Source organism: Xyrauchen texanus, unplaced genomic scaffold (assembly GCF_025860055.1).
Source record: "Xyrauchen texanus isolate HMW12.3.18 unplaced genomic scaffold, RBS_HiC_50CHRs HiC_scaffold_152, whole genome shotgun sequence".
Taxonomy (NCBI): Eukaryota; Metazoa; Chordata; class Actinopteri; order Cypriniformes; family Catostomidae; genus Xyrauchen; species Xyrauchen texanus.
The window spans coordinates 21,450-31,809 of NW_026265894.1; positions in this window are offsets into that span (position 1 = coordinate 21,450).

The following is a 10,360-nucleotide window of genomic DNA, read 5'->3' on the forward strand; positions in this document are numbered from 1 at the left end:
CATTCTGATGTTGAATTCCAAAATAAGAGCCCCCCAAACTCGAATATTAGATGTTTTGTTTACACATTCAGAAAATCATAAAAATAAAAGTCCTAGTTTCCACAGACCAATTTCACCTCAAGTGGGGAGGACACCTTCTCAAGGTGTGAACTACAATGTTTCAGGACATTCTGATGTTGAATTCCAAAATAAGAGCCCCCCCAAAACTCATATATTACCTTTTTTGTCCATACATTCAGAAAATCATAAAAAAAAAGTCCTAGTTTCCACAGACCAATTTCACCTCAGGTGGGGAGGACACCTTCTCAAGGTGTGAACTACAATGTTTCAGGACATTCTGGTGTTGAATTCCAAAATAAGAGCCCCCCCAATACTCATATATTACCTTTTTTGTCCATACATTCAGAAAATCATAAAAATAAAAGTCCTAGTTTCCACAGACCAATTTCACCTCAGGTGGGGAGGACACCTCCTCAATGTGTGAACTACAATGTTTCAGGACATTCTGGTGTTGAATTCCAAAATAAGAGCCCCCCCAAAACTCATATATTACCTTTTTTGTCCATACATTCAGAAAATCATAAAAATAAAAGTCCTAGTTTCCACAGACCAATTTCACCTCAGGTGGGGAGGACACCTTCTCAAGGTGTGAACTACAATGTTTCAGGACATTCTGATGTTGAATTCCAAAATAAGAGCCCACCAAACTCGAATATTGAATGTTTTGTTTACACATTCAGAAAATCATAAAAATAAAAGTCCTAGTTTCCACAGACCAATTTCACCTCAGGTGGGGAGGACACCTTCTCAAGGTGTGAACTACAATGTTTCAGGACATTCTGATGTTGAATTCCAAATTAAGAGCCCCCCCAAAACTCATATATTACCTTTTTTGTCCATACATTCAGAAAATCATAAAAATAAAAGTCCTAGTTTCCACAGACCAATTTCACCTCAGGTGGGGAGGACACCTTCTCAAGGTGTGAACTACAATGTTTCAGGACATTCTGATGTTGAATTCCAAAATAAGAGCCCCCCAAAACTCATATATTACCTTTTTGTCCATACATTCAGAAAATCATAAAAATAAAAGTCCTAGTTTCCACAGACCAATTTCACCTCAGTTGGGGAGGACACCTTCTCAAGGTGTGAACTACAATGTTTCAGGACATTCTGATGTTGAATTCCAAATTAAGAGCCCCCCCCAAAACTCATATATTACCTTTTTTGTCCATACATTCAGAAAATCATAAAAATAAAAGTCCTAGTTTCCACAGACCAATTTCACCTCAGGTGGGGAGGACACCTTCTCAAGGTGTCAACTACAATGTTTCAGGACATTCTGATGTTGAATTCCAAAATAAGAGCCCCCAAACTCGAATATTAGATGTTTTGTTTACACATTCAGAAAATCATAAAAATAAAAGTCCTAGTTTCCACAGACCAATTTCACCTCAGTTGGGGAAGACACCTTCTCAAGGTGTGAACTACAATGTTTCAGGACATTCTGATGTTGAATTCCAAATTAAGAGCCCCCCCAAATCTCATATATTACCTTTTTTGTCCATACATTCAGAAAATCATAAAAATAAAAGTCCTAGTTTCCACAGACCAATTTCACCTCAGGTGGGGAGGACACCTTCTCAAGGTATGAACTACAATGTTTCAGGATATTCTGATGTTGAATTCCAAAATAAGAGCCCCCCAAACTCGAATATAAGATGTTTTGTTTACACATTCAGAAAATCATAAAAATAAAAGTCCTAGTTTCCACAGACCAATTTCACCTCAGGTGGGGAGGACACCTTCTCAAGGTGTGAATTACAATGTTTCAGGACATTCTGATGTTGTCTTCCAAAATAAGAGCCCCCCCAAAACTCATATATTACCTTTTTTGTCCATACATTCAGAAAATCATAAAGATAAAAGTCCTAGTTTCCACAGACCAATTTCACCTCAGATGGGGAGGACACCTTCTCAAGGTGTGAACTACAGTGTTTCAGGACATTCTGATGTTTTATTCCAAAATAAGAGCCCCCCAAATCTCATATATTACCTTTTTTGTCCATACATTCATAAAATCATAAAAATAAAAGTCCTAGTTTCCACAGACCAATTTCATCTCAGATGGGGGGACACCTTCACAAGGTGTGAACTACAATGTTTCAGGACATTCTGATGTTGAATTCCAAAATAAGAGCCCCCCCAAAACTCATATATTACATTTTTTGTCCATACATTCAGAAAATCATAAAAATAAAAGTCCTAGTTTCCACAGACCAATTTCACCTCAGGTGGGGAGGACACCTTCTCAAGGTGTGAACTACAATGTTTCAGGACATTCTGATGTTGAATTACAAAATAAGAGCCCCCCCAAAACTCATATATTACCTTTTTTGTCCATACATTCAGAAAATCATAAAAATAAAAGTCCTAGATTCCACAGACCAATTTCACCTCAGGTAGCGAGGACACCTTCTCAAGGTGTGAACTACAATGTTTCAGGACATTCTGATGTTGAATTCCAAAATAAGAGCCCCCAAACTCGAATATTAGATGTTTTGTTTACACATTCATAAAATCATAAAAATAAAAGTCCTAGTTTCCACAGACCAATTTCACCTCAGATGGGGAGGACACCTTCTCAAGGTGTGAACTACAATGTTTCAGGACATTCTGATGTTGAATTCCAAAATAAGAGCCCCCTAAAACTCATATATTACCTTTTTTGTCCATACATTCAGAAAATCATAAAAATAAAAGTCCTAGTTTCCACAGACCAATTTCACCTGAGTTGGGGAGGACACCTTCTCAAGGTGTGAACTACAATGTTTCAGGACATTCTGATGTTGAATTCCAAAATAAGAGCCCCCCAAACTCGAATATTAGATGTTTTGTTTACACATTCATAAAATCATAAAAATAAAAGTCCTAGTTTCCACAGACCAATTTCACCTCAGGTGGGGAGGACACCTTCTCAAGGTGTGAACTACAATGTTTCAGTACATTCTGATGTTGAATTCCAAAATAATAGCCCCCAAACTCGAATATTAGATGTTTTGTTTACACATTCAGAAAATCATAAAAATAAAAGTCCTAGTTTCCACAGACCAATTTCACCTCAGGTGGGGAGGACACCTTCTCAAGGTGTGAACTACAATGTTTCAGGACATTCTGATGTTGAATTCCAAAATAAGAGCCCCCCCAAAACTCATATATTACCTTTTTTGTCCATACATTCAGAAAATCATAAAAATAAAAGTCCTAGTTTCCACAGACCAATTTCACCTCAGTTGGGGAAGACACCTTCTCAAGGTGTGAACTACAATGCTTCAGGACATTCTGATGTTGAATTCCAAATTAAGAGCCCCCCCAAATCTCATATATTACCTTTTTTGTCCATACATTCAGAAAATCATAAAAATAAAAGTCCTAGTTTCCACAGACCAATTTCACCTCAGGTGGGGAGGACACCTTCTCAAGGTATGAACTACAATGTTTCAGGATATTCTGATGTTGAATTCCAAAATAAGAGCCCCCCAAACTCGAATATAAGATGTTTTGTTTACACATTCAGAAAATCATAAAAATAAAAGTCCTAGTTTCCACAGACCAATTTCACCTCAGGTGGGGAGGACACCTTCTCAAGGTGTGAATTACAATGTTTCAGGACATTCTGATGTTGAATTCCAAAATAAGAGCCCCCCCAAAACTCATATATTACCTTTTTGTCCATACATTCAGAAAATCATAAAAATAAAAGTCCTAGTTTCCACAGACCAATTTCACCTCAGGTGGGGAGGACACCTTCTCAAGGTGTTAACTACAATGTTTCAGGACATTCTGATGTTGAATTACAAAATAAGAGCCCCCCAAACTCGAATATTAGATGTTTTGTTTACACATTCAGAAAATCATAAAAATAATAGTCCTAGTTTCCACAGACCAATTTCACCTCAGGTGGGGAGGACACCTTCTCAAGGTGTGAACTAAAATGTTTCAGGACATTCTGATGTTGTCTTCCAAAATAAGAGCCCCCCCAAAACTCATATATTACCTTTTTTGTCCATACATTCAGAAAATCATAAAGATAAAAGTCCTAGTTTCCACAGACCAATTTCACCTCAGATGGGGGGACACCTTCACAAGGTGTGAACTACAATGTTTCAGGACATTCTGATGTTGAATTCCAAAATAAGAGCCCCCCCAAAACTCATATATTACATTTTTTGTCCATACATTCAGAAAATCATAAAAATAAAAGTCCTAGTTTCCACAGACCAATTTCACCTCAGGTGGGGAGGACACCTTCTCAAGGTGTGAACTACAATGTTTCAGGACATTCTGATGTTGAATTACAAAATAAGAGCCCCCCAAAACTCATATATTACCTTTTTGTCCATACATTCAGAAAATCATAAAAATAAAAGTCCTAGATTCCACAGACCAATTTCACCTCAGGTAGCGAGGACACCTTCTCAAGGTGTGAACTACAATGTTTCAGGACATTCTGATGTTGAATTCCAAAATAAGAGCCCCCAAACTCGAATATTAGATGTTTTGTTTACACATTCATAAAATCATAAAAATAAAAGTCCTAGTTTCCACAGACCAATTTCACCTCAGATGGGGAGGACACCTTCTCAAGGTGTGAACTACAATGTTTCAGGACATTCTGATGTTGAATTCCAAAATAAGAGCCCCCTAAAACTCATATATTACCTTTTTTGTCCATACATTCAGAAAATCATAAAAATAAAAGTCCTAGTTTCCACAGACCAATTTCACCTCAGGTAGCGAGGACACCTTCTCAAGGTGTGAACTACAATGTTTCAGGACATTCTGATGTTGAATTCCAAAATAAGAGCCCCCCAAACTCGAATATTAGATGTTTTGTTTACACATTCATAAAATCATAAAAATAAAAGTCCTAGTTTCCACAGACCAATTTCACCTCAGGTGGGGAGGACACCTTCTCAAGGTGTGAACTACAATGTTTCAGTACATTCTGATGTTGAATTCCAAAATAATAGCCCCCCAAACTCGAATATTAGATGTTTTGTTTACACATTCAGAAAATCATAAAAATAAAAGTCCTAGTTTCCACAGACCAATTTCACCTCAGGTGGGGAGGACACCTTCTCAAGGTGTGAACTACAATGTTTCAGGACATTCTGATGTTGAATTCCAAAATAAGAGCCCCCCAAAACTCATATATTACCTTTTTGTCCATACATTCAGAAAATCATAAAAATAAAAGTCCTAGTTTCCACAGACCAATTTCACCTCAGGTGGGGAGGACACCTTCTCAAGGTGTCAACTACAATGTTTCAGGACATTCTGATGTTGAATTCCAAAATAAGAGCCCCCAAACTCGAATATTAGATGTTTTGTTTACACATTCAGAAAATCATAAAAATAAAAGTCCTAGTTTCCACAGACCAATTTCACCTCATGTGGGGAGGACACCTTCTCAAGGTGTGAACTACAATGTTTCAGGACATTCTGATGTTGAATTCCAAAATAAGAGCCCCCAAAACTCATATATTACCTTTTTGTCCATACATTCAGAAAATCATAAAAATAAAAGTCCTAGTTTCCACAGACCAATTTCACCTGAGTTGGGGAGGACACCTTCTCAAGGTGTGAACTACAATGTTTCAGGACATTCTGATGTTGAATTCCAAAATAAGAGCCCCCAAACTCGAATATTAGATGTTTTGTTTACACATTCAGAAAATCATAAAAATAAAAGTCCTAGTTTCCACAGACCAATTTCACCTCAGGTGGGGAGGACACCTTCTCAAGGTGTGAACTACAACGTTTCAGGACATTCTGATGTTGAATTCCAAATTAAGAGCCCCCCCAAAACTCATATATTACCTTTTTGTCCATACATTCAGAAAATCATAAAAAAAAAGTCCTAGTTTCCACAGACCAATTTCACCTCAGGTGGGGAGGACACCTTCTCAAGGTGTGAACTACAATGTTTCAGGACATTCTGGTGTTGAATTCGAAAATAAGAGCCCCCCCCAATACTCATATATTACCTTTTTTGTCCATACATTCAGAAAATCATAAAAATAAAAGTCCTAGTTTCCACAGACCAATTTCACCTCAGTTGGGGAGGACACCTCCTCAATGTGTGAACTACAATGTTTCAGGACATTCTGATGTTGAATTCCAAAATAAGAGCCCACCAAACTCGAATATTGAATGTTTTGTTTACACATTCAGAAAATCATAAAAATAAAAGTCCTAGTTTCCACAGACCAATTTCACCTCAGGTGGGGAGGACACCTTCTCAAGGTGTGAACTACAACGTTTCAGGACATTCTGATGTTGAATTCCAAATTAAGAGCCCCCCCAAAACTCATATATTACCTTTTTTGTCCATACATTCAGAAAATCATAAAAATAAAAGTCCTAGTTTCCACAGACCAATTTCACCTCAGGTGGGGAGGACACCTTCTCAAGGTGTGAACTACAATGTTTCAGGACATTCTGATGTTGAATTCCAAAATAAGAGCCCCCAAACTCGAATATTAGATGTTTTGTTTACACATTCAGAAAATCATAAAAATAAAAGTCCTAGTTTCCACAGACCAATTTCACCTCAGGTGGGGAAGACACCTTCTCAAGGTGTGAACTACAATGTTTCAGGACATTCTGATGTTGAATTCCAAATTAAGAGCCCCCCCAAATCTCATATATTACCTTTTTTGTCCATACATTCAGAAAATCATAAAAATAAAAGTCCTAGTTTCCACAGACCAATTTCACCTCAGGTGGGGAGGACACCTTCTCAAGGTATGAACTACAATGTTTCAGGATATTCTGATGTTGAATTCCAAAATAAGAGCCCCCAAACTCGAATATAAGATGTTTTGTTTACACATTCAGAAAATCATAAAAATAAAAGTCCTAGTTTCCACAGACCAATTTCACCTCAGGTGGGGAGGACACCTTCTCAAGGTGTGAATTACAATGTTTCAGGACATTCTGATGTTGAATTCCAAAATAAGAGCCCCCCAAAACTCATATATTACCTTTTTGTCCATACATTCAGAAAATCATAAAAATAAAAGTCCTAGTTTCCACAGACCAATTTCACCTCAGGTGGGGAGGACACCTTCTCAAGGTGTGAACTACAATGTTTCAGGACATTCTGATGTTGAATTACAAAATAAGAGCCCCCAAACTCGAATATTAGATGTTTTGTTTACACATTCAGAAAATCATAAAAATAATAGTCCTAGTTTCCACAGACCAATTTCACCTCAGGTGGGGAGGACACCTTCTCAAGGTGTGAACTAAAATGTTTCAGGACATTCTGATGTTGTCTTCCAAAATAAGAGCCCCCCCAAAACTCATATATTACCTTTTTTGTCCATACATTCAGAAAATCATAAAAATAAAAGTCCTAGTTTCCACAGACCAATTTCACCTCAGATGGGGAGGACACCTTCTCAAGGTGTGAACTACAGTGTTTCAGGACATTCTGATGTTGTATTCCAAAATAAGAGCCCCCCAAAACTCATATATTACCTTTTTTGTCCATACATTCAGAAAATCATAAAAATAAAAGTCCTAGTTTCCACAGACCAATTTCATCTCAGATGGGGGGGACACCTTCACAAGGTGTGAACTACAATGTTTCAGGACATTCTGATGTTGAATTCCAAAATAAGAGCCCCCCAAACTTGAATATTAGATGTTTTGTTTACACATTCAGAAAATCATAAAAGTAAAAGTCCTAGTTTCCACAGACCAATTTCACCTCAGGTGGGGAGGACACCTTCTCAAGGTGTGAACTAAAATGTTTCAGGACATTCTGATGTTGAATTCCAAAATAAGAGCCCCCCAAACTCGAATATTAGATGTTTTGTTTACACATTCAGAAAATCATAAAAATAAAAGTCCTAGTTTCCACAGACCAATTTCACCTCAGGTGGGGAGGACACCTTCTCAAGGTGTGAACTACAATGTTTCAGGACATTCTGATGTTGAATTCCAAAATAAGAGCCCCCCCAAATCTTGAATATTAGATGTTCCCCTTCTGTCGCTCTCTCGCGGTCTAGGGGTCTCTCTTGAGCGCCGATATCCACCTCTGATCTATGAAAAAAGGCCAATGAGAGTTGGCAGCCAGTATTTGCATGTCCCGCCCCTGGACATACGGGTATTAAATACGGGAGTTCATTCAGGATTTTTCTGAGGAGCCGGAAATGGTCTGGCCACAACAGTGGCTCGGCTCAGCGACGTGGCGGGGGAGACACAACGTCTCGTTCCCTCCATCAGGGAACGGAGGTTACATACATAACCTAGACGTTCCCCTTCTGTCGCACTCTCCACGTTGTGTCAGAGAAGTGACACTAGGGGTCCACTTATAAAGTCCCATGCGCTGAGCCGTGTACGTGAACTGCTGATACAGCAGCGAGCAGGTATTCTTACATGCAGGATGACCAACTCCATCAGGCTGCACCTACCCTTCCCCAATGCCCCATTCAAGCCATCAAACTCCTTATCCTACCCTGGAGGGGGGAACAAGGTGATGGCCGCCAACCTGGGAACGGGCCAGCCTGGCTGGGCCTCTTTTCTCTCTATGTTTCTCGCATAGAGCAACTACGGCCGGGGCCCTTACACGCATTGAGGGAAAGGGGTCTTAGCCCTTCTTTCAGGGCGGAGAAGACCCTGCGGAGGCCACACCTACCCAGCAGGGGAGGCAAAAAGTGGCAAATACATCAGATGGCCTAACTTAGGACCTATGTGGAAAAGTTGGTGCAGTGGTAGACCCAACCTCGTAGGGGGGGTAGCGAACAGCACGGCGACCGAGGCAGCTGTAACTGCCTAAGGGAGACACGGGGGTCCGCTCGTGAGGGGACAGTACCATGGCATTACACACAGGGGGAGTCCGAACAGAAGGCCTTACCTGTGGAGCACCTATACCAGTACAGGGTAACTTGAGGTACCCGCAATGGCTTGGGTCGGCGAGTTCCTCCGCTGATCTGCAGACCCACGAGGAGGAGGCGCTAGGGAGGAGTCAACCAGCGACCCGAAGATGGGATCTCCTGGGAACGGAGGCGCACAGTTTTCCCTCGGTTGAGGGAAAGGGCGCTAGGCGCAAGCGATTCACCCGGTCATATCGTCAGCGTGCTACCAAGTTCTACGGGCTCGGACCTGAGAAAACACGGGACGATACTGACTCAACTCGGAGATTGCAGAATCTCGAAAAAGTGTTAGGTGTTGCCCAGCCCGCTACTCTACAGATGTCTGCTAGGGAGTTGCCCCTGGCCAGTGCCCACGAGGACGCAACACCCCTGGTGGAGTGAGCTCGAACCCGCAAGGGGGGGGCACAGCCTGGGTGTGATAAGCCAATGAAATGGCGTCGACAACCCAGTGGGCGAACCTTTGTTTGGAGACAGCGTTCCCTTTCCGCTGTCCCCCCGAAGCAGACAAAGAGCTGCTCAGAGCGTCTAGTGCTCTGTGTGCAGTCAAGATAGATACGCAAAGCACATTCTGGACACAGCAACGAAAGGGCAGATCGTCAGCGTGCTACCAAGTTCTACGGGCTCGGACCTGAGAAAACACGGGACGATACTGACTCAACTCGGAGATTGCAGAATCTCGAAAAAGTGTTAGGTGTTGCCCAGCCCGCTGCTCTACAGATGTCTGCTAGGGAGGTGCCCCTGGCCAGTGCCCACGAGGACGCAACACCCCTGGTGGAGTGAGCTCGAACCCGCAAGGGGTGGGGGGCACGGCCTGGGTGTGATAAGCCAATGAAATGGGGTCGACAACCCAGTGGGTGAACCTCTGTTTGGAGACAGCGTTCCCTTTCCGCTGTCCCCCGAAGCAGACAAAGAGCTGCTCAGACCATCTAGTGCTCTGTGTGCAGTCCAGATAGATACGCAAAGCACATACTGGACACAGCAACGAAAGGACTGGGTCTGCCTCCTCCCGGGGCAGCACTTGCAGGTTCACTACCTGATCCCTGAAGGGTGTGGTAGGAACCTTGGGCACATAGCCCGGTCACAGTCTTAGGATCACGTAAGTGTCTGCCGGATCGAACTCCAGGCAAGTGTCGCAACAGAGAACGCTTGCAGGTCCCCGACCCTCTTGATGGAGGCGAGCGCGATCAGCAGGGCGGTCTTGAGAGAGAGGGCCCTGAGTCCAGCTGAATCTAGCGGCTCAAAGGGGGTCTCTTGAGGCCCGTGGATGACCGAGAGATCCCAGGAGGGGAACAGGTTAGGCCGGGAGGGAGTCAGCCTCCGGGCACCTTTGAGGAAACTGACAATTAAATCGTGCTTACCAAGAGACTTCCCGTCTACCGTGTCGTGGTGAGCCGCGATGGCGGCGACATACA